Below are 27362 nucleotides of genomic sequence, written 5' to 3'. Positions count from 1 at the left end.
ACTTTGGAGATTTAACAATGGAAGGTACAAGCTTTTTATCACTGCATGGTAAATAAATAAAAGAGATATTATGAGTTTCCGGGCATCCTTGTAGTGAATTAAGATCACCAAGGGTTTCCTTGTCTTCATTACCACACTCTACACCATTATCCATGGATGTAGTCAAAACGGTTTCCAAAGCATCATCACCATTCAATTCAAACACTTGTTGTGCCAATGTATCCATAACATCAATGGAGAAACAAGAGTGGACATCACTAGGATATCTCATCATCTAGAAAATGTTGAAACGTATTGTTTCTCCATCAAACTCCATAGTTAGCGTTTTCATGAAGGGACGCCCAAGTAGCAATGGAAGAGACGAGTCCGGTGACCCTTCATTCATCTCTAACACGCAAAAGTCAGCTGGAAATATAAGTTGATTAACCTGCACAAGAACATCCTCAACAATACCCATTGGGTAAACATTAGAGCGATCGGCTAATTGCAATACAATTCCAGACTTTTTAAGAGGACCTAACTCAAGTGAATTGTACATAGATGCAGGCATAACATTAACGGATGCACCTAAATCCAACATAGCTTTGTTAAATGTGGTGTTACCAATTGTGACTGGAATGTCAAAGCTACCGGGATCCTTACATTTCAGTGGGAGTTTGTGTTGTAAGATTGCCGAAGCATTCTCCCCCACACTTAGCACTTCATTATCTTTGAGCCTTCTCTTATTGGTACACAAGTCCTTCAACACCTTCGCATACTTGGAAACTTGCTTGATAGCATCAATGAGTGGTATGTTCACATGGATCTTCTTTAGAACGTCTAAAATCTCATTTTCTAGTTCCGCCTTCTTGGAACTTGCAAATCTGCGAGGGAAAGGTAAAGGAGGAACATAAGTAGAAACCGGAATTTTAGAGTTAGGATTAGGTACCTCGGGTGTTTGGGGAATTTCATCCCTCTTTTCCTCCAAAACCGTCTCCTTTGGTGTTTCCACCTTGCCCGAATCAGTAACTTCGGGTTGCACAAGTTGTGTACCACTTCTCAACGTGATAGCATTGACACCCTCTTTTGGGTTAATAGGTTGAGAAGGGAGTTTCCCACTATTTTTTGCCTTCAATTTGTTTATATCAACCGCCATGGAGCCCATTTGAGTCTGCAACTCCTTGATAGCACTCTTAGTTTCTTGTTGACTTTCCTTAAACATGGTAGAAATGCCTTGCATAAAAGTTTGAAGCTTTGCATCGATATCGGAACCTTGATTTTGCATCAATTGTTGTGGTTGCTAAAATTGTTGATGTTGCGGCTGGAATTGTTGTTGTGGTGGTTGAAATCCACCCGAACGGTTGAATGTAGGTTGTTGAATCGCGCCTTGCTTGTTTGCATAGCTAAAGTTGGGGTGATCTCTCCATCCCGGATTGTAAGTGTTGGAGTATGGATCATACCGTCTTTGTTGATTTGGAAAGACCGCGCTAGCTTGCTCCAACTCTTCAACATATGAAGGTAAAATAACCGCAGCCATCTTTTGCACCATTTGTTCCATGTTATCCATCATTTTATCAAGGTGTGATGATGAATCCGTAACTTCATGCACTCGCCTAACCATTGGTTCACCTTTTGTGTAGAATTGTTGCGAGTTTGCATCCATGCTTTCAATCAACTCGGTAGCTTGGGCCACCATCTTGTTCACTAGAGCTCCACCACCCGCTGCATCAAGAAGATATCTATCACTTGATTGGAGACCTTCTTAGAAGTATTGTATTATCATCACGTCACTAAATTGGCGGTATGGACAGCTTGCCACCAATCTCTTGTATCGCTCCCAACATTCATACAAAGATTCTCCTACGTGTTGCTTTATCCCACAAATGTCTTTGCGAATTTGAGTAGCCTTTGACGTAGGAAAATACCTCTCTAGAAAGAGTTTCTTCAACCTGTTCCATGTAGTGACACTTACGGATGGTAAATAATACAACCATTCCTTAGCATTGTCCTCCAAAGAGAATGGAAAAGCTTTCAACATTGCTCCATCCGCATTAATCTCCGGTGGAAGCATAGCCATGATTACGTTGTGGAAATCCATGAGATGCTTGTTTGGATCTTCATTCGCCATGCCATGAAACTTCGGTAACTCTCTAATCAACATCGGCTTGATCTCGAAGGTTGATTTTGTTTCAATACACCACCGTTGTGCATCAAGCGTATGAGAAGCCAAGTCCTTGAGTGTACGATTTGCATCACCCATTGCTTCTTCTTCTTCAACTAGTGGTTCTTCTACAAATGGAACCTCTTGTTCTTTTTCTAGTTGTAATGCTTCTTCCACTTCTAACTCTTGTTCTTCCGTCGTGTCTTGACTTGGTTGGAGTATTGTGCCTCTTCGAGTAACTATCCCGCACCTTGGATAGTTCCAATCTTTAGAAGCCAGGGATTAGGTACCTGAAAACAATTCTCACAAACAAGTGAGAAACAAGACAAGAAAACAAAAAGCAAATATGAAAGCAGAAATGATGATAAGAAACTAAAAACTTAATAACAAGGCGTATGCCTCCCCGGCAGAGGCGCCAGAATTTGACCGGTTGTCGGCCGCGCAAATATAATTCACTTCCTCACTCAACTAGAAATAAATATAGTATGCGATAAGAAAGAGTTTGTTCCCACTGAGAGGCTTTTGTTGTTATCAATTTTCAGTTTCTTAGTAACCAAGGGGGGGTTTGTTTTATCTAAATAAACAAAGCAATGAAAGTAAATTAAAAGCAATAAAATAATTGAATAATCAATAGGAGAAGATATTGGTCATGGGATAGTATCATTCACAAACATGTATTTTCATCAATGATTAGAATTGAAATTTAATCTCTCATCTATTAGAAGTCCTAGGATATCTTGATCGCAAGAGTATCTCGTTTATTTCCAGATTTTATCACAAATAACATTAAAAGATGCTAATGTGAAATCTACCTAGAAAGCAACCTAAAGTGTAAAAGCACAATTAAGTTTAACTCCCTAAGAGCAATAAGTTCTATGAAATAAGACTAATCAATGCAAACAAATGTGTAAAAGCACTAATTCGTTTTAACAAAGGTTATGATTCATATGTGACTAGTAGGATGTATCACTACAAGCACTACCCACAATTATGCTACTTAAAATCAGGGACAAGCAACTTTTTCGTATTGAAAACCCTAATCTAGCAATAGAGATGAAGACTAATCTAATTGATTCCGGACTCAAACAAACTACCATTCAAATCATATGACAATATTAATAATGAAACATAAACAATAAAGTATTGAGACAAAACTAATTCATTGAATCAAATAACATGTTGGAAATCAACTTTTATCCCATAACCAATAATTGAGTTTAGCTACTCACAATAATGGAGTTTATCATAATCATAATCATAAAATAATTGAAGAAGATGAAAAATAAAACGAAAGAAAACCCTAGTTGTAGCTATCTCCAAAGCTCCAAGAAGAATTAAAAAAACGTGATCCTTAAAGTTGTAGAAAACTTTTCTTTTTGTAGCTCTTCTTAGGTCAAGTCTTCAAAAGCCCATCACCAAGAAGTCCACCAAGCCCATGTGTGTGAAGAACCTATGGGAAAATATGTCCCAAAAGATAGTTGCCGGAAAAAGGGTACATGTGCCGGAAAATGGCCGGAGAAGTCGTCGGAAAAGAGCTCAGGTGACCGACAAGGTCAAACCGGCCACCAGTCAACTCGGTCAAAGGCACCGAGTCAGATGACTCAACTCAGTGATGTCAGATGCTGTGTCTAGTCAGACCTGAGTCAGGGTCTGATTCACCTTGGCTTAAGCCACAGTTGCAAAGGATTGAGCCATTTCACATGCTAGATTCTGTTCTGCACCATCATTGTGCTTCACTGCCATCCATGATGGCTATTCATCTTGTCTGCACTCATGTTCAAGACTGAGCTCAAAACCTCTAACCCATAGCACTGCAACTCTGACACTCAACTGCAACATTCAAAAGCTCCACCAGCTTCACTATAGCCTGCAATTCAGTGCCACAAGTTCCTTCTCAAGCAACACAGCATCATTCTTATTAAAACTGCACCTGCAATCTCTCCATAAATAGCAAACCAGCACCAAGCACCTCCTGTAACTTTATTAGCAGCAGCTCACTAACAGAATTCACCACCTTCAATACACCAGCAGCTCCTCACAACTCCAACTGCAGAGGTTCAACATCACCACTAACTCTGTCTTGAGCAAATCTACAGCTCATGTGCATCTCAGCAACTGCAATTGCACTTCCCTGTAACCAACACCTCAAGACAAACCTAAGCATACATCTAAGCATTTCAACTCCTCCTGCATTCACAGCTCAACCACAATTTTTAGCTCCCTCTTCAGTTTCATTACCACCTGCATATGACCTTCACCAATGGCACCAGGTCTAACTCAGCATTAGTTTCTTTTCTCTCATTGGCTGCAACATCACCTGCAACAATCTCAGAACCACTATCAGTAGCAGCTCAGCCTTCAGCTGCTACATAACACAGCAGCACCAACACAATCCACACAACAACACTTGTATCTTCACCATTTAGCTGCCAACATAGATTCAACTGCAAACCAAACCTTACCACCATACTATTCTTCATCTGACTTGCAACCCCATTCTCATATCACTGTACAGATCGCAACTTACTTTCTCCCACTGCACCACCAGATTCACCTGTAAAATCCTAGGCATACATCTAAGCAGCAACAACAACTCAGAGACATTCTCAGATCAATTCCACTTGCAGTTCAATGAAACCAAACACAGAACCCCTTCCTCGTTTCCTCGGCATCAGAACTTTAGCTGCAACCTGAGCTTACTAGAAGCATCAATTTCAGTTCATAACTCAAGTCATACTACCATTTCCATTGCATCTCAGTATAACCAACAACACTGCACTATCTGACCCATTGAATCATTATCTCAGCCTATACTGCTTCATATCAACACCATTTTATTCTCATGAGCGGCACCAGCCCATGCCAACATAGAATTTCAGTTCCATTGCTTCAATCTGACCTGTACCAACAATTCATACCCATTCTATAGCTTTCACAGATCCACAACCAATCAATCTCTTCATTTTCTTGACCTAATTACCAGCAGCAAATAGCCATGACAATCATCATGTTGCGGCAGTAAAAGCACCTCCAACTCCCCTGCAGTTCAATCCTAGCGTACACCTAATGTTGTTCCAGTTCAAGCCACAAACTGCAATACCGCTTCCATTTCTCTTGCTTCTCCATTACATCTCTCATATCAGCTCGGTCTAGGTCCACCAATGCTTCATCTCAGCTGCACTTGAACTGCATCATCTGCAGCTTCAACAGTTCATTGCTCATCTCAGGTCCCCTGCGAAACACCAACATCATCACCATTCTCTGATGAAATCTCCCTAAATTTCTCAAAAATTCACCAGGTCAACTACCAATCTGAACTCCACCATGTTCACTAGCTCTGGCAGCAACACTGCAACCAATGAATTTCATCGTCAACAGCAGATCAATCTCAACTGAACCCATTATTCTCTTCATACTCAGCTTCAGTCGATAGCAGCAACACTTTTACCTTGATGTAAACTTGAATCTGAGACATACCCATGTTTCTAATTCATCTCAAAACCCCTTTCTCTTCGGATTCATTCTCGATTTCTCTCATATCTCAACTTCAGGTTCAGAATCACAAAACCCTAATTTCATCTTCTCAAACTCAGAATTTCTTTCTGTTCTTCATCCTCCCAGCAGAGCTTAAATTCACATCCTCATCTCCTTGAATTCGATCCAGATGCTTACCACTTGCCACCAATTTCTCAGACAGCAGCCGCACCATTTTATCTCTGAATTTCAGGTGGAGTAAAAGAAAGCTAATGATAAAAAGAAATAAATCTTCTCTTAAATTTAGGTTGTGGGTAGGAGAAGGGATTCATATTGACACCCCACTTTAGTGGTTAAGGGGTAACCAACTCACACATGGCGTGTCGGTCCCAGATAACTGACACCCTAGTTCTCTGTTCGACTATCAGTTATGGGAAACTTACGGTTCATTCTCCACCTCTTCCTTGCGGAACCTAGTCTGCTCCGAGTATGACTCGCCTGTGAATCAACCTTTTTTGCCTTTACGCTCCACATGGACGTTTTATCCTTCTTTTGCTCCAGATGACTCCACAGTACCTAAATACTCAAAAGTAAACATAAGAGATGCAATTCACAAGGATAATAACAAAGAAAGCATAAATACTATATATAAAATTAGGTGTTTTACAACACCTATCAACAGACACCAGAATTTTGTTAACGAGGAAACCGCAAATGCAGAAAAACCCCGGGACCTAGTCCAGATTGAACACACACTGTATTAAGTCGCTACAGACACTAGCCTACTCCAAATTAACTTCGGTCTGGACTGTAGTTGAACCCCAATTAATCTCACACTGATCCAAGTTACAATTATGCTCCAACGCCTCTGATCCCAGCAGGATACTGCGCACTTGATTCCCTTAGCTGATCTCACCCACAACTAAGAGTTGCTACGACCTAAAGTCGAAGACTTTAATAAACAAATCTGTATCACACAGAAAAGTCTACGATAATAGATAAATCCGTCTCCCACGAATATACCTACGAGTTTTGTTCCGTCTTTTGATAAATCAAGGTGAACAGGAACCAATCAATAATACCAGACTTATATTCCTGAAGAACATCTTAGTATTATCAATCACCTCACAATGATCTTAATCGACGCATCGAAAAAAGATATTGTGGAATCACAAACGATGAGACGAAGTGTTTGTGATTAATTTTCTATCTTGCCTATCGGAGATATAAAATCTCGAGCCAATTATTACAATCATACTCGTAACGATAGAAGATGCAAGATCAGATCACACAACTACAAGAAAAGTAGTATCGGTCTGACTTCACAATCCCAATGAAGTCTTTAAGTCGTTAACCTGGTTTAGAATAAGAAACCAAAGGTTAAAGGAGAATCGACTCTAGCTTAGCACAACTAGTAATACACAGAATATGTGGGATTAGGTTTCCCAGTTGCTAGAGTTCTCCCTTATATACACTTTCAAATCAGGGTTTGCAATCAATGTTAGCTTAGTAACAAAGCATTCAATATTTACCGTTAGATGAAAACCTGATTAGATTCAAGCTAATATTTCTCAACCGATAGATCGAAAACTTAGCTTGTCACACACAAATGAAATGTCCAGTTTTGGGTTTATGAAGCGTACCCAAACATTAACATTTGTTGGTTCAACAAGTCAACAAAATGGTTAGCCATATGATTACTCTCATATCAACCTTATTTTTTTTCACCATAACTAGTTTAAGTGACTCAAATGAACTAGTTAGAGAGTTGTTCAATTGCAAGGAAATCTTATGTAACTACACAAGACACAATTGAAGAAAAATCGGTTTGATTCACTCGAGTCGGTTCATGAACTTTATAACCATGGTTTGCAAAATCATTCCTTAGTTTATTTAAACATTAGTTCAAGAACAACCGACTTTAGATATAACCTGCTCAAGTTCGCGGACTGGGTTCGTGGACTTAAGCTCATGGAAGGAGTACACAAACTCCTGCAGAAAATTTCGGGCCGAGAAGTTCCGCAAGTTTGCAGACTGAGTTCGCGGACTTGGCTCACGCCACTTCCATTTCTCTTGATCAACAAAGTTCGCAAACTTTGGTTCAAGGAATAAGGACTTATACATATATGTGTTTCCACAACAATGTTTATATCCTACCAATGGTTATGTAATCTAAACTCTCATTTCAATCATTGAAACATTCTCAGAGAACGTTATATAGCCGTTATTCACAGACCATTTTTTGTCAGAGCAATTTTCAAAGTGATTGAAACATAACATGACTTTCATCACTTGGTAAAGATGAATTCGGCTAAAGCGAAAGCTTACCAACGCACATTTCGAGAAATAGATAGGCGAGATAAACTCAACTCGAAATAGCAAATGTGTATAATGAAAGTCTATATATCAAAACGACTTTTGTCTCAAGAGTAGGAGATAGAGTAAATAGACTTTAGAGTGACATATAAGTTCAAGTCTCCACATACCTTTTAGTCGATGAAGATCCACCAATTTCTTGAGTAGTCCTTCGTCTTGCATGATGATTGCCATGGAATCTTGATCTCAACTACACTTTCTATCCTAATCCAAGACCTTATCTCTAATAGGCTAGTAATCAAGACTTATAGTTTTGATCACTAATATTGACAAACATGCTTGAGATAGCAACGCATGCGAGTTCGACCGAGCAATGCTCTAACAATCTCCCCCTTTATCAATTTTAGTGGCAAAACTATTAATATATACGGAATACAAAAAATAAATAAATTAACTTTTGTAGCTCCTATTCCACATGCCTAATCTTCAATATTACTCGAAATCTTCGTCACTTCCAAGTAATCCAATGATCCCAAAGGTTGTAATTTTAGCATCACCGTTGTTGAAAATCTGTAGCTATAACAACAAGAAAATAATAGTTCTTAATCATTGTTATACAGTGTCATAGTATCATTACACAACGTCAAAGTTCAATTGTATCACAACTTCAACAACAATACTATGGTGATATGTATCACTCCCCCTTAGTCAATACTTCATCTCACATGGAAACCACTCCCCCTTACATAATGATCCGAAAACCATATGTATTTGTAGTGTGAACTACATATTAATTCTCCCCCTTTTTGTCAATAAAATTGGCAAAGGTACAAGAACGGGATCCTAATGAAATTTCCGAAAGAGACATTTCATGACCAAAAGAAAGAACACACATCATCTTATTTAGATGCAATCATAAAGACAAAGCTAAATGCATTCATCAAGGAGTTTAAAGATCCAAGATAACCCCTATAATATTCCACAGCCGCACTCCCCACAAAGATTTGGCAATTAAGCGCAAGTTCAAAAAGAACTCTCCCCCATAATATGTCATTCCCAAGGAAAAAACAAGAGCGACCTTAATTTCGAAAGAGAAAAGAAGGATTTCTTTGGACATAACAAATCACATACAAGTATGAATTTGAATCCAAAATATTAAATTAACCACAAGAAGTTTGTAGTTGCAGGAAATCCTACACTACACCCCTCACAAGATTTCATTAACATTCAACTCATTTTAGATTAACAATCTTAATTTTATTGATTAATTTTTTGAAAAATCTTACAAGAAAAGAGAAAGGAATTAAGAACAACAACCACACTTGATTTTTCTCTCTCCTGTTTGTTAGCTACTACTCTCCAAAAAGATCTCTCTCTCTTTTCTTACAATTGAATGACTATTTATAGGGAATTACATAATGGATGACAGCTAATCTGTCCTTTATTTTCGGATATGGCTTGCGACATTCTCGCAACCTTACAAATTTTAATCTCGCAAACTCCCTAATTTTCACAGGACCATCACATTTTTCTCATGATTTAGCTGAGGTCGTTTATTATGTCGTTTCTGAAGTTGTTCTGCGACACTGTTGTGTTGTGTTGTTAATAATTTCACTGAGTCATTATTGCTGCGAGATTCTGATCCTACATCTTGCCTCTTCTTATATCTTCTCTGCGAAGTAGAGAATGATGTGATAAATGCCGCAGCTGTCCATCTCTTCATATTCTGCATTTATCACACGTATCCTTTCTTCCATCTATTTCTTGACACGTCTTCTGTAACCGCTGCTTTTCAACCGCTCACGTATTTTCGCGTTAATAGTGTTTATCTATTCGATTAAAAAAAATCTTCTCTATATATTCTTCTTATTCTTCTTTCCATTTTCTTTTTACTTTCTCTTCTCTTTTTACTCTCTCATCTCTGCAACTCTATTGTTCTTCCGTAAGTTCTGTTATTGTAATTCTTTCTTCTTCAATCTTCTTACTTTTCATCCATTCCCATACCCTATATTCAGATATACCTGTCAATGGGTCCGGGTCCTTCCGGGTATCACTAGACCCGGACCCTACTTATAAAGGTCGGATCCGGGTCCTAACGGTTCCGGGTCCGGTTCTTACACTTGTGGACCCAGAACCGGACCCGTTTAAATATCCAGGTACCCGCCGGTCCCGAGTACCCATTCGGTCTTAAGAAAACTATTAAAAAACCCTCAAAAACTTAATATTTGTCTCTTTTTGGCTTGGATTTAAATAACTTTTATAAAATTTATTATTATTTTTTATTAATGTACTAAATAAAGATTAAATGTAAGAGAAAAATTTAAAACGAGTAAAATATCAAAGCTAAAACTAGCAAAAACATGAATAAAAGTATGAATAAACGGGTACCCGATACCCGCGGGTACCCAACGGGTATTACCCGTTTGGACCCGTTTAGGTTCGGGTCCAATCGGGTAATTACCCTTCGGGTCCTAAGTTGCTAATAGGTCCAACTTTAGGACCCGGAACCGGACCCAAGTCTACCGAATCCGGTTCCGGTTCCGGGTAATGGGTACCCATTGACAATCCTACCTCCAGGTGGTCAAAAGCATGAGAAAACTTTAAAGGAACTCCAAAAAGATTTCTCCGAGAGAGGTTTTACACTCTCTACCATTCCTGGTGAAAGTGCCAAATCAATTCTTTCTATTAAACTTTTTTCTGATCAACATTGTGATGATCATACAATCATAGTTTCGTTGGGTCAAATTCTCGCAGGTCTCCCCATTCCTCTTTATAACCCTGACATTCCTTTATTTTATGAGATTCTCACTCATCCAGACTTCTCGCGAGCTATCTTTCAATTAAGTGGAGATTGCATCCGTCTAATGTTAGAGTTCGCTAACCGTGGTGCTGGTAAAGGATCTCTCTACTCTAAAGAACTTAGGGATCCTAAATTCGCAGACTTGGAGATAATCGCTGAAAAATACACAGTAGTGAATTTCCTTGAGAATTATGAATTGATCTCCATAAAGAAAGAGAATACTCGCTGGGGTGTTCGTTTGAAAAGGAAAGATAATATTGATGAAGATAAAATACTCATGCATGACATTTATTGGCACTCTGGAATAAATAAAACCCCTCGCCAATCCAAAGATGATAAATGGTGTGTCTTCCCCTTGATGCTGAGAGGACCTTATATTGTTGGTTCGAATGTCATTCCTGCGAATCTCGCTGCTTACCGACCTTGGGCATTCTCTTGGCATGATAAAGTGAAAGAGGTATGTTTCTTCCAGTTTCGCCCACTTTACATTTCTTTATTTATCTTTACTCTTTTGTTCGCTAATTCTTGCGACATTCTACAGATCCAAAAACCGAAAGATAGCTACCATAGGACTGGGAAAGCCAATACCTTGTTACCTCTTCTCTCATACACAGATGAGGTAAGAAATATTCTTTTATGATTTTAAACAATATATTGTTTCCTCTATTTATTATCTCTATTTGTGTGTGAAGGTTATCGCTGAAATAGAAGAGACTGCTAATGTTGCGAAGACTGGTGGTAGAGGCAAAGGTGCTCTTCGCAGGGAAAAACCAACTCTCCTCCTTCAAAGAAGAGAAAAATCTGTTCTTCCTCTCCTTCAAATGCTCCTTCTTATGAAAACTCCGAGAATGATGAGGATGATAAGGATGATGATGACCCTGCTACAAAAGAAGATTCTCTATCTGAATCTTCTATGGCACAGTTGTCTGGCATCTTCTCTGATTTTTGGCAAGGAATGGGAGATATTCATCTTTCCAATACATGCAAAGCTCTCACAATTATTTGCGATACTCCTTTGCTGGATGGTGATAATTCTCTTTGTGGGGTCTCCAGATCAGTGACTCCTAGCTTCTTGAATTCTCTCAATAGTCTGGTATTCCTTCGTCTTTTTACCTCCTCTTCATTATTGTAACTCAAAATTTCTCTCTATTTTAACATTTCTTGTATTTTCTCGCAGGCTGGAAAAGCTTCTTTCGTTGTTGCCTCAGATCTGGAGAGGAGACGCGAAATTCTTGAAAAGAAGAATCTTCAATTTCGTACAAAGAATGAGGAACTGGAAACTGAAGCTAAGGGTCTTCGTGAGAAGAACGAACAATTAGAACCTGAAGTTAAAAATCTTCGCGAGAAGAACAAACAACTAGAAACCGATTCTTCTTCGTACAAGAATAAAATCTCTAGTCTTCAGCAAGCTAATAATCAACTCTATGGTATGTTGCTTTTCTTCTTTCCCTTCATTCATTCATCATGTTGTTTTATCTTATTTGATTAATCTCTTTTGCAGATATTTATAGTCTTTCTGATGAAGCTATCCTTCTTCGTTCATTTCCTAATGCCTTGGATAATGACACCCTTCTTGAGCACCTTAATAAATCTTTAAATAGTTTCTCAAATGATAAAATTTCATCTCTTTCTCTGAATGAACTGAGATCCAAATTTCGCCTCTTAGAGATTGACCATAGATCTAGTTTAGGCTTAGCCAACCAATTTAAGTTTCTATCTTAATTCTAAAGAGAAAATCAATGAGCTAAGAACCAAAATTACGGTCTCATAGATGATAAGGATCGCATTTCTAACCAAGGTGCTGAGACTTTGGCGAAATTCCAAAATCTTCTTGAAGTTCAACTTGAACGGGATGAAGCTAACCGCCAAAATCGTGCTTAACGAGAGAGAAAACCAAATTCGTTCTCGTCTCCTTATAAATAATGAGGATGAATTCGCTTGGGCTGCGAAATCTTAGACGATGCCAGAAAAGATTTAGGTGTAAATGTTAGTCTCCAAGTTGAGCATACAGCCTTGATTAGAGATATGATTTCTGACAGAGAAGGTTATTAACTGTTCTTCTTCACTAATCTTTTGTTCTTTGAATTTTATCAAGTTATTAATTGATTGCCTTTTGCTCGCAGGTTCTGAAAGTAGATATCGCGAAAGAATTGAAGAACTTGAAGCTGAGAAAGGGAACTCACAAAGAGTCTTTCTTCTCGCAACGCAAATATTCTAGATTGAAGAATCAATTCAAGATCACTGTTGCGAACTTTAAGAATGACGCTCTGCATTTTCGCAATCAAACTATTCAAATGGTTTGCGATGACCATAGTATTCCTCACTCTGATTATCCTTGTCTCAGAGGAGATCCCAAAGAACATTCCTAGTCTGATCATCTGATAGCGAAGCTGATGATGAGAATCTGATGGTGATGAAGGTTCTGATGGAGTAAAGGTTCTGATGAGGATGAAGAAGAAGCAAATCTGATGAAGATGATGAAGGATCAACTAAGAAGTAGTCTTTGTTTCTTTCTTTGATCTTCTGTAATACTTGTACATTTATTCCTTCTTTTGTATATTTGCGAATTCTTGGTTCCCCATATTCCTTAATATAAGTTTCTTTATTTTGACCTGCATTCATTAAAACAATTCTTCCTTGCAATATGGTTAATCAACATAATCATTAATTTTTAATTTTTGCGTAAATTATCATGTGGAGACAAATAACATTTTCTAATTTCATTCATTCCCATACTTGCCTCTGTTATTTGTATCCAAATGAGAGATTTTGCAGATTTTCTTATTTTGTGCCTCACTTCGCAGTTGTTTGTATAATTTCGCAATCATATGCGAAGTGAATTTTGATTCTTTTCAAAATTCATTCTGTGTGGTCTTATTTTGCCTTCCTAGTTAAAGGTCTTATATGCCACCCTTGTCATTGCGACAAAATCGCAGGACGTCCTTGCACTTTCATGCAAAAACCCATTGATCTTGCCTTAACTTTTTTTTGTATTATTGCCTCTTCAGGAATGTTGCGACAATATGACAGGCCTAAATATTCTTGCGAAAATAAAGCCCCATGACATTGTCGTCTTGCGACGAAATCGCAGGACGTCTTCGCACTTTCATGCGAAAACCCATTGATCTCGTCTTATCTTTTTCTTTTGTATTATTGCCTCTTCAGGATTGTCGCACAAATATGACAAGCCTTAATACCCTTGCGAGTAAAAAGCCTCATGACATTTGCGTCTTAAGACACTTATCAGCTCCCTAATGGAGGGTGCCGCCCTTATCTTCCCCCTGGTTCCCCTTCAAGGAGGCGTACCTCTACCATACAAGGTTGGCTCCTCCCATCCGGTCTTAACAACAACCAGTTGTTTTCGCAGCCTCTTATCCCTTTTACCTATAGGGCTTATGGTTACGAGACTGCACCCTAAGTGGGGTTTTCTTCGGGCCGAGTGCAGTATAAGCCAAGACTTGTCAAGAATGGCAAGGTACGCTCCAGACGCCCCTGGCACTCTTGACTCAACCGTGTACCTCGGCGCCTTGGTCAGATTCTGCACTCCTTGGGAGAGTCCTTATTACCTTAGTCGCCCAACCTAAGTCATATGCTTAAGCTGAGAATCCAAGGTGCCTCTCCCGGATGGGCTTTATTGACCCCAAATCTCCATGACTCAGGTTCCGGTGGCGGTGTAGCCTTTCCATGAGCCATGCAAAAGGTACCCCCTTATATGACGTACTTTAGGTCTTACATTTGCCTCTTGCGAAATTGTATTCGCGAACTAGGGTGTACGCCATAAAGGTTCGCCCCTTTCTCTTTTGTCATTGTTCTCTGATTGTCTTTTGTAGAATTCATTATCTCTGCGAGATTCTCGCACATCATCATATCGTATTTGCATTTCAATCTCAATTTTTCATTCAATAAAATGTATTTTTGAGAATTTTATTTGTTGCGAGAGTGTCGCAACAATCATCAATTTTTATTGCCATTCTCTGCTTCTTTGTTATTTTCTGCTACTGCTTCCTTGGTAGTGGTATGTTCACCATTTCTTATTCTGAGCTAGCATTAGTTTCGCACATTTCTTCTTTTTTCGTTCGATTGCATCCACCATCAATCTCTCACTTCTTTGTGTCTCTTTGATTTTGTGTCGCCAACTTTCCTTCTTGTTTGCTCTTCCTTCGCAGGATTCTACCTCAGTTTCGTAACATTTCTTTCCTTCAACCCAATCTCCTTTATGATTCCTACACCGCTGGGGTGAGGGAATTTGATGCACTGGTGGAAAGTTGAAGCTACACCTAGAATCCCATGTAGCCAAGGTCGACCAATTAATGCATTGTAGGGTGTCTACGTCAACAACACAGAACAGGATTTCAGAAGATATTCCCTTCAATGGAATTCGCATAGTAACCTCCCCTTTAGGCTTGTTGGCAGTACCATTAAAACCATATATCTTATATGTTGATGGTATAAGATCATCATCTCTCCTCCCAGTTTTATAAGTATGATAGAATAAGATGTTCACAGAGCTTCCAGTATCGATTAGAATCCTATTAATTGCCCATGATCTTCAGCTTCATCATCTCATCTTCTTTCGGTTTTGGATTAATTTCTAATTTTACCACCAATGGATTGTCATGTATTCTCCACCTTCGGGGACTTCTTCTGCGGTAAAAGAAATAGTCTGCTTCTGCCATTCCTCTAGTGGCGAGATTTTCGCAATTCATAATTTCTCTTCCATCATTGTCTCTTGCGAACACTCTACTCAAAACATTGTCATGAAAATCTTCAATTGTCTTGTATGAATGTACGATAGAGTGACAAATAGATTCTTTGCTTTTGCACCAACTTCTACGAAGAATTTTCTTTTTTCACCGTGTTTACTCTGTGATGCTCTGGTGGTGGTGGTGGCAATGGTTGAGATTGTGGGTGCCCTACCAAAAGTGGTTTAGTTTTCCTTGATCTATCATTCTCAGAATAATTCTCTTTATATTTCTGCAATCATTTGTAGTATGTCCATGAAAATGATGATAAGAACAGAACTCATGACTTCTGGCTTGGAGGTGGTTCCGTTCCCATGTTCCATGGTGTTGGTATATTCTCCATCAAAATTATAGCTTCCCATATTTTCTCCACACTTGCATTAGAGGTGGCATCTTGATTTCTTCCCATACTACCTTGTGACCTCCTTGTCCTCTATTATATTTTGTCTTTGACCTCCATAAGTTTCTTGCGGCTGATCAAGTCTTTGAATCTTATTATTTCCACCACGATTGTAGAAATTTCTTTCTCTTTCATACTCCTCTTGATCTCGGCTTCCCATAGCCACCAGTTTTGTTGATTGTTGCCCGTAACCTTTTCTTGTTGTACTTGCGAAGTGCTCGCCACTGTGTTTATTAGTTTAGGTAATAAGCTTGCATTCGCTGCTTGTGAATTGGTGTTCAACTGGGTATGATTCCATTTCATTTTGCCTTTCCTCTAGAGCAATATACTCTTCCTGAAGTTCTCGCAGTTCAGTCATTGTGATGTATTCTTGACTCTGAAAATTTGGATATACAATAGATTGGTTGCGAACATAGCATTGATAAATGATAAGATAAGATATCTCTCATCCACACGGCCAGCCATTTCACTACACATAGTCTCCACCTTTTAGTTAGGTGCTTCAAACTTTCGCCAATCCTTTGTTTTAATCCAAACACATCTTCAATACCAGGTCGCGAAGAATTGTTACTTATATATGCCCCCAAGAATGTCTGCAAATGATTGAAGGATGTTATTGTATTTGGTAACCTTCGAACCATTTTAACGCCTCCCTGTTAGACTGGATGCAAAATACTTGCACAATACGGCATCATGATTTTCCCACTGTACATGCACCTCACATAGGCTTTAATGTGTTGAATTGCACAAGTTGTTCCATCAAAATGTTGGTTAATGCAGGCAAATTGCATTTCGGGGTATTCCTCCTAGTTGTACTTCTCTTGTAAATGGAGTTTTCGCAGCTTCTTCTATAGCTTCATCTAATTGTCTTCTGCCTACTTCCCTATTATTTTAGCATTCCTCTCATTTCTTCCAATTCTTTTAAGATTTGTTCATTTACGCCTGAATTTTGATCCATTGGTCTTTTAATTTCGCCTCCCTTCTTCTGCGTTCATGTCTTTCTTCTCTCGCGAAATTTTGCATTTCTTCTTCATCATCCTCATCTCGTCTTCTCCTGCGATTCTCTTCCTCATCTCTATCTTGAATTCATATGATGATGTCTCTCATTTTCCCCTCCATGATTTTGTTCATTTCTTATCAATTCCATTCTTGTCTTTCAGCCCTCCTCTGTACTCTATCATACTCTTCATTGAGATTACCGTTATTCCGGTTTTGTGTACGCCTTCTTTCTCGATTGTCGTGATTATTCTGGCGAATGCCTCCTGAAGCTCTTGTTCTTCCATTTCGCTCTCAATCTTTCACGTTCGCAATTAAACGTGCTTGTTCAGCATAGTGTCTTTCAATTTCTTCTTCAATCGTTTGTTGATTTCTTTGAGCTTCTCTCTCATGTAAAATTCTCCTTCCTTCCTCTCGATTCCCTTCGCCATCTTGATTATTTCGTCCCTGACGTTGTCCATTCTCTTGATTTCTATCATTTTGCCTATCATCAAAAGTTTCATTTTGTGGAACGTAACGATCATCAGTTTTCTCTATCTTCGCGATGTTCTTCATTAGGATTTGGTATTTCTTCTCGAATATTATTTCCAGCATTAACTGTGGGTGAGTTTCGCCTCATCTCTCTTCTAGTCGATCTTGAATATGATCTTGTAGTACTTCTCGATCTTCTACTCTGTAGTCTCATATTTTCCATCCTCAATTCGTGATTTTCCTTGTTAGATTTGCACGTCTTCTGCCTCAGCTCTTCTTTCTTCATGTATTCTTCGTCTCAACGTTTCTAACGCTCCAATTTCCTCATCTCCATGAATTATTCCTTCATCTGCTTCTTGATTTCTCTCTACCTGTCTATGGTTCCTGGTTTGCTGCTCTTCTTCTACTTCTTCTGCTGAATTTGATCGCCAAGTGTGTATACTCACCTATCATAATCATATTCCTTTTGTACTAGTGTGTTGTTGAACTGGTGTTGAATTTGATTTTCTCCATTATTTCTTTCTAGTAGATTCTCCCATTTCACTTCTTCCCTTCCAGCAAGTCTTGCTTCTTTCAGTTGTTGGTTGTTCGATATTTCTCTTCTAGCCATTTCTTCAATACTAATGAATTGAAAGATTATGTAAAATTCTTCACCAATTACTCAATTCTCACAAATCTCAATATTAATCTTCAATTTTTCTAGAACAATCTTCAATCTTCAATCCTCCCTGTTTCTAGCGCCATTATGTAGTTGCAGGAAATCCTACACTACACCCCTCACAAGATTTCATTAACATTCAACTCATTTTGGATTAACAATCTTAATTTTATTGATGAATCTTTGAACAATCTTACAAGAAAAGAGAAAGGAATTAAGAACAAGAACCACACTTGATTTTTCTCTCTCATGTTTGTTAGCTACTACTCTCCAAAAAGATCTCTCTCTCTCTCTTTTATTACAATTGAATGGCTATTTATAGGGAATTACATAATGGATGACAGCTAATCTGTCCTTTATTTTCGGATATGGCTTGCGACATTCTCTCAACCTTATAAATCTTAATCTCGCAAACTCCCAAATTTTCGCAGGACCATCACATTTTTCTCATGATTTAGCTGACGTCGTTTATTATGTCGTTTCTGAAGTTGTTCTGCGACACTGTTGTGTTGTGTTGTTAATAATTTCACTGAGGCATTATTGCTGCGAGATTCTGATCCTACAAAGTTCATGATTAATTTAACCGAAAATGCTCAACACAAGAAAACTTATGGAGACTTATGAGCGCTCAATTAGATTAATCACAAGTAAATCCATAATTAATCTAATCGAAATACACAACCAAATTAACCACAAAAGTAATCAATCTAATTGGCCATACTCACATAAGAGAGTTTATGGAGCAATGACTAAGTTAATCATGAAAACAATCAACCAGTCATGAACGCTCAAACATAAAAAAACTTATGGAGTCATAACTAAATAACTAAACAAGATGATTAATTTAGTTCAAAATGCTCGACATAAAGTACCTTACGGAACAACAACAAGGCTAATCATAAAAATAATCAACTTGGTTGTTTCGTGCTCAACATAAGACACATTACGGATCCACACAGTAATACATAAAATATGGATCATGGAAGATCAATTATTGCGAAATATACAAGGATTCATTCTATTTTCCATCACTATTTGCATAACGACATTTAATAGACATAATCCTTGCAAATAAAAGATTTTAACCTATCTTCCATCAATAATTGACAATATTGGCTTAACTTTTGTATTTGTCAAAAGTTCATTCATTCTTTCATCAATACATGCATATCAATTCATGAACGACTTTGCTTTCGACAAGATATGGGACAATCAAGTTCACAGACGCACACACACATCTCCCATAACAATATTGCAATATATAAAACCATAAAGATTAATACTGCAAAAATCATCTTCCAAAAAATTTTAGAATTTAAACCAATAAATCTAAAAACATGAAGATGAAAACGTTGGGCATAGCTATGTGTAATCACAATAATGGCTATTCCAACCTCTAGTTATTCTTCTAGACAAAAATAGAAATATAGAAGATTTACTAGATGTTAAGACCTTTGAAGAATTCTTTATCGTCCCCGAACTCCTTGACGTCAACAGCCATTGGAATATAGGGTTCATTAAGGTAGGAGTTTATATAAGTCAACCTTCTTGGCTGATGTTGTCGAACCAGGGCCTTCTGAATCTCATGAGTCTTATACACAAAAGCCTTTATTTGTTGAATCTCCTTTCGCATCTCCTTCAACACTTCAAGAACATCAGAAAACTTCTGAGAATTTGAAGGAACGGCTCTTGGCTTCCTCACATTCCTCCTTTTTCTTTTCAATGTTGGAGCTAATGGAGATTTTTCTTTTTCCTTCATGATTGATGGCTTAACAATCATATTAACATCTTTTCCATCAGAAAACATCATGCTTGGAGTATCCATATGTATGGGTTTGTGAGAGGAAATCACAAAATGCTCAACAAGTAGTCTTGAGATAAAAAGAAATGACAGTGAAGGAAAACAGGAATGTAGGGTTTCGAAACCTTTAACTAGGTTTGTACACGATGAACTCTTGACCCTATGAAGAGTATAATTGTCGATAATACCCTTTCTTTTGTTTTTGATTAACAAAACGAAGGAAAACTAAGGAAAAAAAAAACTTTTCCTAAAGCCTGAGTAATAAAAAATCATTGTCTCTTTTGATCAGGCACATGAGACAAGATTTCCAAATCAACACAATCAAGTTGCGTTGTGGTGAACAACAATTTGTCCACCATTTTCCTCTTGAGAGGAATCCTCAGACTTCTGTCTATAAAACTGACTCGACCATACTTTCTTCTCTAATGGTCTTGGTTTATCCTTGGAAACTAACTTCTTAGACGAAGATAAGATCCTACATACCTTAGTGGTCTTCTGAGCAAGTTTAAGCTTCCTTGCTAAATGATTTGCTCTTCGTTGAAGTTTGTTGACGTGTCTCAATTGGTGTTTGTACTTGGAACACCTTGAAAATTCATGACCCTTTAGATAACAACACGAACACGTCAAACTAGGATAAAAATCAGGTTTCTGAGATGTGCACGCAGCTAGACACATGGTAGAACCTGAAACATTGCAAACAGAGTTTCCAAGAAATGGGTCAATTTTTTTCTTCCAGATTAGTTGGATTATCTTATGAAAGAATATTGAAATTGATGTATGTATTGCTACAGTTATCAAAATCAATATTTTCACCAAGAAGTGCAATACTTGATTTCTCGTCTCATTAGAATCATAGCTGTCAGACATTTCATCAAGAGTTGCAGCAAGTCCTTTGTTCCCAGTGTATTTTCTACGATTTGGGCACTCGTTTGCAAAGTGACCAAATCCTTTACACTTAAATCACTGAGGCATATCCTCATCATCAGTTTCATCTGTTTCCCTGTTTTTAGGAGGAATACGATTATGAGGTTTAACTGATGCTTTAGGCTTATCTCTGGAGAACTGTTTACTTCTCTTAAACAGAATATCTCTAAACTGTCTTGTGATCATCGAGACTGACTTGTCAAGATCTTCATTTGATAACTCTGTTTCAGAATGATCATCTTCAGAGATATACAATTTTTTACTCTTATCAAGTAATTTAGTGTCTTTTTGTGCTTTGAACGCAACATCCTTAGTTTTGGATGAATGTTCGTGATCAAAGATCTTAAGCTTCCTGATAGACATATTTTTGTGTCTAATTTGTCCTCAATGTCTGTATTGTTGGAACTCTATTTTTGTACTAATATTGTGTTTTTATGTATTTTTAGGAAATAAACATTTTTGGAAAATTCGGCTCGAAAAGTTGATTTTGACACCCGGAGGACAAGTGTTATTCAGACTCTCTCTTTTGGATAAGGGGTAACCTAATTACTAAGGGGCACCCCCAGGTCACCCCCAAGGCATCTGCTATTCGCACCCCAGTCCAGGATAGGGGGCATATCATCTTCAACCTTTTGAGATTCAAATTTTGGCGGGAAAAAATTGTTCTTGAACTGTCGTGACTAGGGTTGAGGATTTGAAGGTGTTCCAGTGAGATTTAACGACCCAAATTAAATGGGTTTGTTCCTAGGGCCTAGACAGAGCTGGTATGGGTGTTGGATTCGGTCAAATTTGGTTAGATAATCGGTGGGAATCAAAACAGGGAAGATATTCTCAAATAGGGAAGATATTCTATTCTTGGAATTGTTGGATGGAAGAGACGTGCATGGGTTAACTCTATTGGCTGGAAACTTCTCCTACAGCTCAGAGATGATGCGTGAAAGAGATTAACCAGGAAACAATCCGTAACAAATCAGAGAAATAAATAAAAATATTTCGGAAAATATTCTTTTTATGGCCGGATATTCTTGGAGTTATTACAAGGATTGGAGTGACCTATTGTGTATAAATAGGTCCCTAGTGTCGAGCAGAAGGGGCTAGCAAAGTTTAGAGAGAATTGGGAGAGGTTTAGAGCACTACAGAGCAAGAAAATCCAAGTTACAGAGATTCTGGTTCTGCTACTGCTGTTGCTGCGAGGAGGAAGAACGTGAAGAACAGACTCTCCAAGACCGTCGTTTATCAACAGTGGCATCGAATGTCACCTATGGGTCGTAGTTTCCCAACGACAACATCACTTCAGCTCTGTCGTTGACTCTGGACGCCTTCTGTGGGTCGCAAAATCCTGTTTACATCATTTTCTTGTCTTTCTCTTCATTGTAAAACACTTTTGAGCATCAATGAAATATTTTGAGAGGTTTTCCAACATGATGAGCGGCTAAAATACCTGGTGATTGAGGCAATGGAGGATCTATTCACTCATGTTTGATTGGTAATATTTTTATTTATAATTTCGTTAATTATTTATTTTATTTTATTCACTTGGATCAAAATATAAAAAAAAAGGGATAAAATGGTTTTCTTAATTATTTGTGAATCAGTTTGATGTTTTATGCTTAGAATATATTCTTTGATAAATCATGCTTAAGGATTACAACTTAATATTTGGACACCTTTTAAATTAAAAAGTGATTTAATAAGAAAAAGAGCTTAATAATAATTTCTGAAATATTATTTATAACCAATCAACTTGAGTAATAGTGAATCCTGAGCCTTAGTCCATTTTAAATCTTGACATCACTCTTTGAAAATTAATTTGCTTTAATTTTATTTAAATCTAAAAAAAAAAAGTTACCTTCACAAGTTCGAAAAGAACCAGTTTCACCACTATCTACAACAACTTTTGAAAAAACATCAATTTTTTGGCGCCGCCGACGCGGACCTGTGCTTAGGTAGAATTTTTTTTTTTAGGTTTATTATTTTTTTTAGAATTGTTTGTTCCTTTTTACGTTTCTTTTTGTCTTTATTTTGCAGGTTCAAAGTGAAAACTAAGGACTTGGAGAGGAAAAATCTTAAAGCGAAAAGCGAAAAGAGAAGAAAAGAGGACAATTTTAGGATTTAATTTTTAATTCTTTTTGAGTGCGTGAGGAAAGTACCCCTAGTACTTCTGTTGTGCCAGCGATGGCAACTTTGAAAGATTACATGTTCCCAACTAGGTCCAACCGAGCTTCGTGCATTAAATTGCCAGCCACTACGGCTAATTTCGAGATAAAACCTAGTATTCTTCAGATGATCCCTATATTCTTAGGAAAAGATGATGAGAACCCTTATTTCCATATTAGGGACTTTGAGGAAATTTGCGGGACAACTAGAATAAAATACCTTACTGATGAAGTTTTGAAACTTAAGATGTTTCCCTTTTCCTTGAGAGATAACGCCAAGACCTGGCTGAACAACCTACCATCTGAATCCATAGAAACATGGCAGGAACTTATCGGTGCCTTCTATATGAAGTTCTAGCCTAAGCATAAAACTGCAGCTGTTAGGCAGAACATTAGTACTAGTGTGCAACAAGAGGGAGAGTCTCTTTATAGGTTTTTAGAGATATTCAATGATCTCCTATCCCAGTGTCCTCACCATGGATTTGATAAGATGAAACTTGTAGAGATTATTTATAATGGTTTAGACTATTCGACCAAAGCCATGGTCGAGTCTATGTGCGCTGGTGAGTTCACTAGTAAAAATGATGATGATGCTTTTACCTTCTTAGGAGCTATCGCTGAGAAATCCCAACAGTGGGAGTCTTGTGTGGAACCCCCTAAAAGACTCTTAGTCAATAGAAGTAGCACCAATATGGTAGATACAAGTTTTGCGTCAGATGCTAAGTTTGCTGCTTTATCTAGAAGGTTAGAAGCGTTGGAAATGGGTCAACCTAAAAATAAGTCCCTTGTTGAACCTAATAGAGCCTCTCAAATCTCTAATTGTGGAATAGAGCCCGATAACTCATTTTGGGAAGGTCAGGTTAGTGAAGAGCAAGCTCATGCTGTCTATAACAATGCTAGGTTTGAGAACCGTCAGAAGTTTGACCCCTACTCAGAGACCTACAACCCTGGTTGGAGAAACCATCCTAATTTCTCTTGGTCTAAGGGCCAGAATCAAGGCCAGTCTAGTAATTCTCAGCCTCCCCCAGGTTTTGGTTATACTAAGAACCCTTCAGGACAGACCCAAAACCCATCTGAGAATAGAATAACTAGCTTAGAGGAAACCCTTAGTATATTAAGGAAGAGCCAGGAAATGCTATCACAAAGCCAGGAAATGTTAGTAAAAAGCCAGGGTAATTTTCAAGAGGAAACGAAACAGAATTTTAAGAATAGTGCCCAGTATTTTGCTAAATTAGAACTTCAAGTCGGCCAAATAGCTAAGTATATTAATGAGAGAGTGGAAGGAAGGTTCCCTAGTCATACTGATCCTAACCCTAGAGGAGAGAAATCATACAGTCATGTTAACTCTGTTACGACCCTTAGGAGTGGAAGGAAAGTTGATAATAAGGTCGACATACCTGAAAGTGAACATGTTTTAGTTCACCCGTATGAACCAGAGAATGAAGAGACTGATAGAGTCTCTAAAGAGACCAATGAGGGTCATGTTGAGTCTAAATTTGTTCCCAGAGCCCCATTCCCACAACTGCTAGTTCCGACTAAGAGGGAGTCCAACTTTAATGATATATTGGAGGTTTTTAAACAGGTTAATATCAACTTTCCATTATTAGATGCAATTAGGCAGATTCCCTCTTATGCCAAGTTCCTTAAGGACTTGTGTACGCGAAAGCGTAAGCTCAGTGTCCAGAAGAAAGCCTTCATAGCTAGTCACGTGATTTCTATTATTCAGAATACCACTACTCCTAAGTATAAAGACCCAGGGTTCCCTACCATTGCTTGTAAAATAGGTAAGTACCGTGTTGAGAAAGCATTGCTTGACTTAGGAGTCAGTGTGAACTTACTGCCATACCATGTGTACCTTAAGCTAGGACTTGGTGAGATGAAACCTACCCAGATGACACTTCAGTTAGCTGATAGGTCCGTTAAAATTCCTCATGGTGTGATCGCGGATGTTCTCATAGAGGTCGAAAAGTTTATATATCCGGTGGATTTTGTTATCCTAGATACCCAACCTGTCCCTGACCCAGAGAACCAAATACCAGTGATTTTAGGTCGCCCGTTTTTAGTTACATCCAATGCGATCATTAACTGTCGAAATGGTATTATGAATTTGTCTTTTGGTAATATGACTATTGAGCTGAACATTTTTAATATTAGTAAGCTACCATCTGAACTAGATGACTCGAATATAGAAGAGGTGAACATGATAGGAACATTAGTCGAGGAGTCATTACCAAACACTTTGTTAGAAGATCCATTAGAGAAATGCCTAGCTCACTTTGGGATTGATTTTGATGATGATAATGTGATTAATGAGGTGAATACTAGATTCAACCCCTTTGTTAGATACTAATAATGGATGGAAACCTAAGTTCGAACCACTACCAGTTTCTAAGTCTACCCTAGTTCCTTCTTTAGAAGAGCCTCCTAAGTTGGACCTAAAACCATTGCCAGATACCCTGAAGTATGTGTTTTTAGGCCCGTCTGAGACTTTACCTGTGATTGTTTCTTCCGACTTGGATAGAGATCAGGAAAGTAGGCTAGTAACCGTCCTTCAAAACAACAAGGAAGCTTTAGGGTGGACCATAACAGACATTAAGGGTATAAGTCCTAATATTTGTATGCATCATATCTATTTAGAAGAAGACACCAAATCTTCTAGGGAGATGCAACGTCGACTAAACCCCAATATGAAAGAAGTAGTTCGAACTGAGGTTCTTAAGCTACTAGATGCAGGCATTATCTACCCTATCTCAGATAGTAAGTGGGTTAGCCCCGTTCAGGTTGTTCCCAAGAAATCTGGTATTACTGTAGTCCAGAATGATAACAATGAGTTAATCCCGACCCGAGTGACCACGGGTTGGCGTGTTTGTATTGACTATAGGAAATTGAACAAGGTTACTAGGAAGGACCACTTTCCCCTTCCCTTCATCGACCAGATGCTAGAGAGATTAGCTGGACATAGTCACTACTGCTTTTTAGATGGCTACTCTGGATATAATCAGATCGTTATTGCCCCAGAAGACCAGGAGAAAACCACTTTTACCTGTCCCTTTGGTACCTTTGCGTATAGACGCATGCCTTTCGGGCTATGTAATGCCCCTGCGACTTTTCAGCGTTGCATGATGAGCATATTTTCTGACATGGTAGAATGATTCTTAGAGGTCTTTATGGATGATTTTTCAGTGTTTGGGTCGTCTTTCGATGAGTTCTTGCATCATTTGTCATTATTTTTGACTAGGTGTAAGGAAAATAATTTAGTGCTTAATTGGGAGAAATGTCACTTTATGGTTCGTTCAGGAATTGTTCTAGGGCATATTGTATCTTCAAAGGGTATAGAGGTAGATAGAGCCAAAATTGACCTTATTAAAACTTTACCGGTCCCAAAAACCGTAAGAGATATTAGGTCATTCTTAGGGCATGATGTCTAGACCTCTTTGCAATTTGCTTGCAAAAGATGTTAAGTTTGTCTTTGATGATGCTTGTTTAGAGGCTTTTGAGAAGCTTAAGTCATTACTCACTACCTCCCCCATAGTCCAGGCACCCAACTGGAACCTACCCTTTTAGATCATGTGTGATGCTTCAGATTATGCTATTGGTGTTGTGTTAGGTCAGCGAGAAAATAAGTTACTTCATGTGATTTACTATGCTAGCAAAACTCTGAATGATGCCCAGTTGAACTATACCACTACCGAGAAGGAACTATTAGCCATTGTGTTTGCCTTAGACAAGTTTAGACCCTATCTCTTAGGTTCTAAGATCATCATATATACTGATCATGCTGCTTTAAAATATCTTTTGTCTAAGAATGATACTAAACCTAGATTGATTAGGTGGATTCTGTTGTTGCAAGAGTTTTCTCCAGACATTAGAGACAAAAAGGGTGCCGAAAATGTTGTAGCAGATCACTTGTCTAGGCTAGTTGTTAGTTCCCCAGATGATTCCCTTCCTATAAGGGATAGCTTTCCTGATGAACAATTGTTCTTTGTTACCCAATTACCTTGGTATGCGAATATAGTGAACTATCTTGTTACTGGTCAAATGCCCCAACATTGGGGTAAACAAGATCGTTCTAGATTTTTAGCTGAGGTTAAGCACTTCTTTTGGGATGATCCTTATTTGTTTAAGTACTGTGATAGACACATTTATGTGTCTATTTTCATCTCTTTTGTGTATTTTGTTAGTACCCATTTGTTCTTATTACGGTGTTTTTATGTTTGTTTAGGTGTTTTTGGAGAAAATACCCTTCTGTGGAAAGAGTTGCTCAAAAAGTGATGATTTACACCCCGGAGAAATGTACCGAAGGCACCCCAGAAATGCACCGGAAGCACCCCAGAAATGTCCCGGAGGAACCCAGAAAAATTACTATTTCCACCCCAAAATTACTATTTCCACCCCCAATTGCTAAAGGGACACCCGTACAGGATTAGGGGGAGGACATTTTCTTCTCAAAATTCAAATTCTGTTTTTGGCGGGAAAGTTTCTTC

Source organism: Papaver somniferum, chromosome 7 (assembly GCF_003573695.1).
Source record: "Papaver somniferum cultivar HN1 chromosome 7, ASM357369v1, whole genome shotgun sequence".
NCBI lineage: Eukaryota > Viridiplantae > Streptophyta > Magnoliopsida > Ranunculales > Papaveraceae > Papaver > Papaver somniferum.
Note: the sequence above shows the minus strand (reverse complement) of the source record.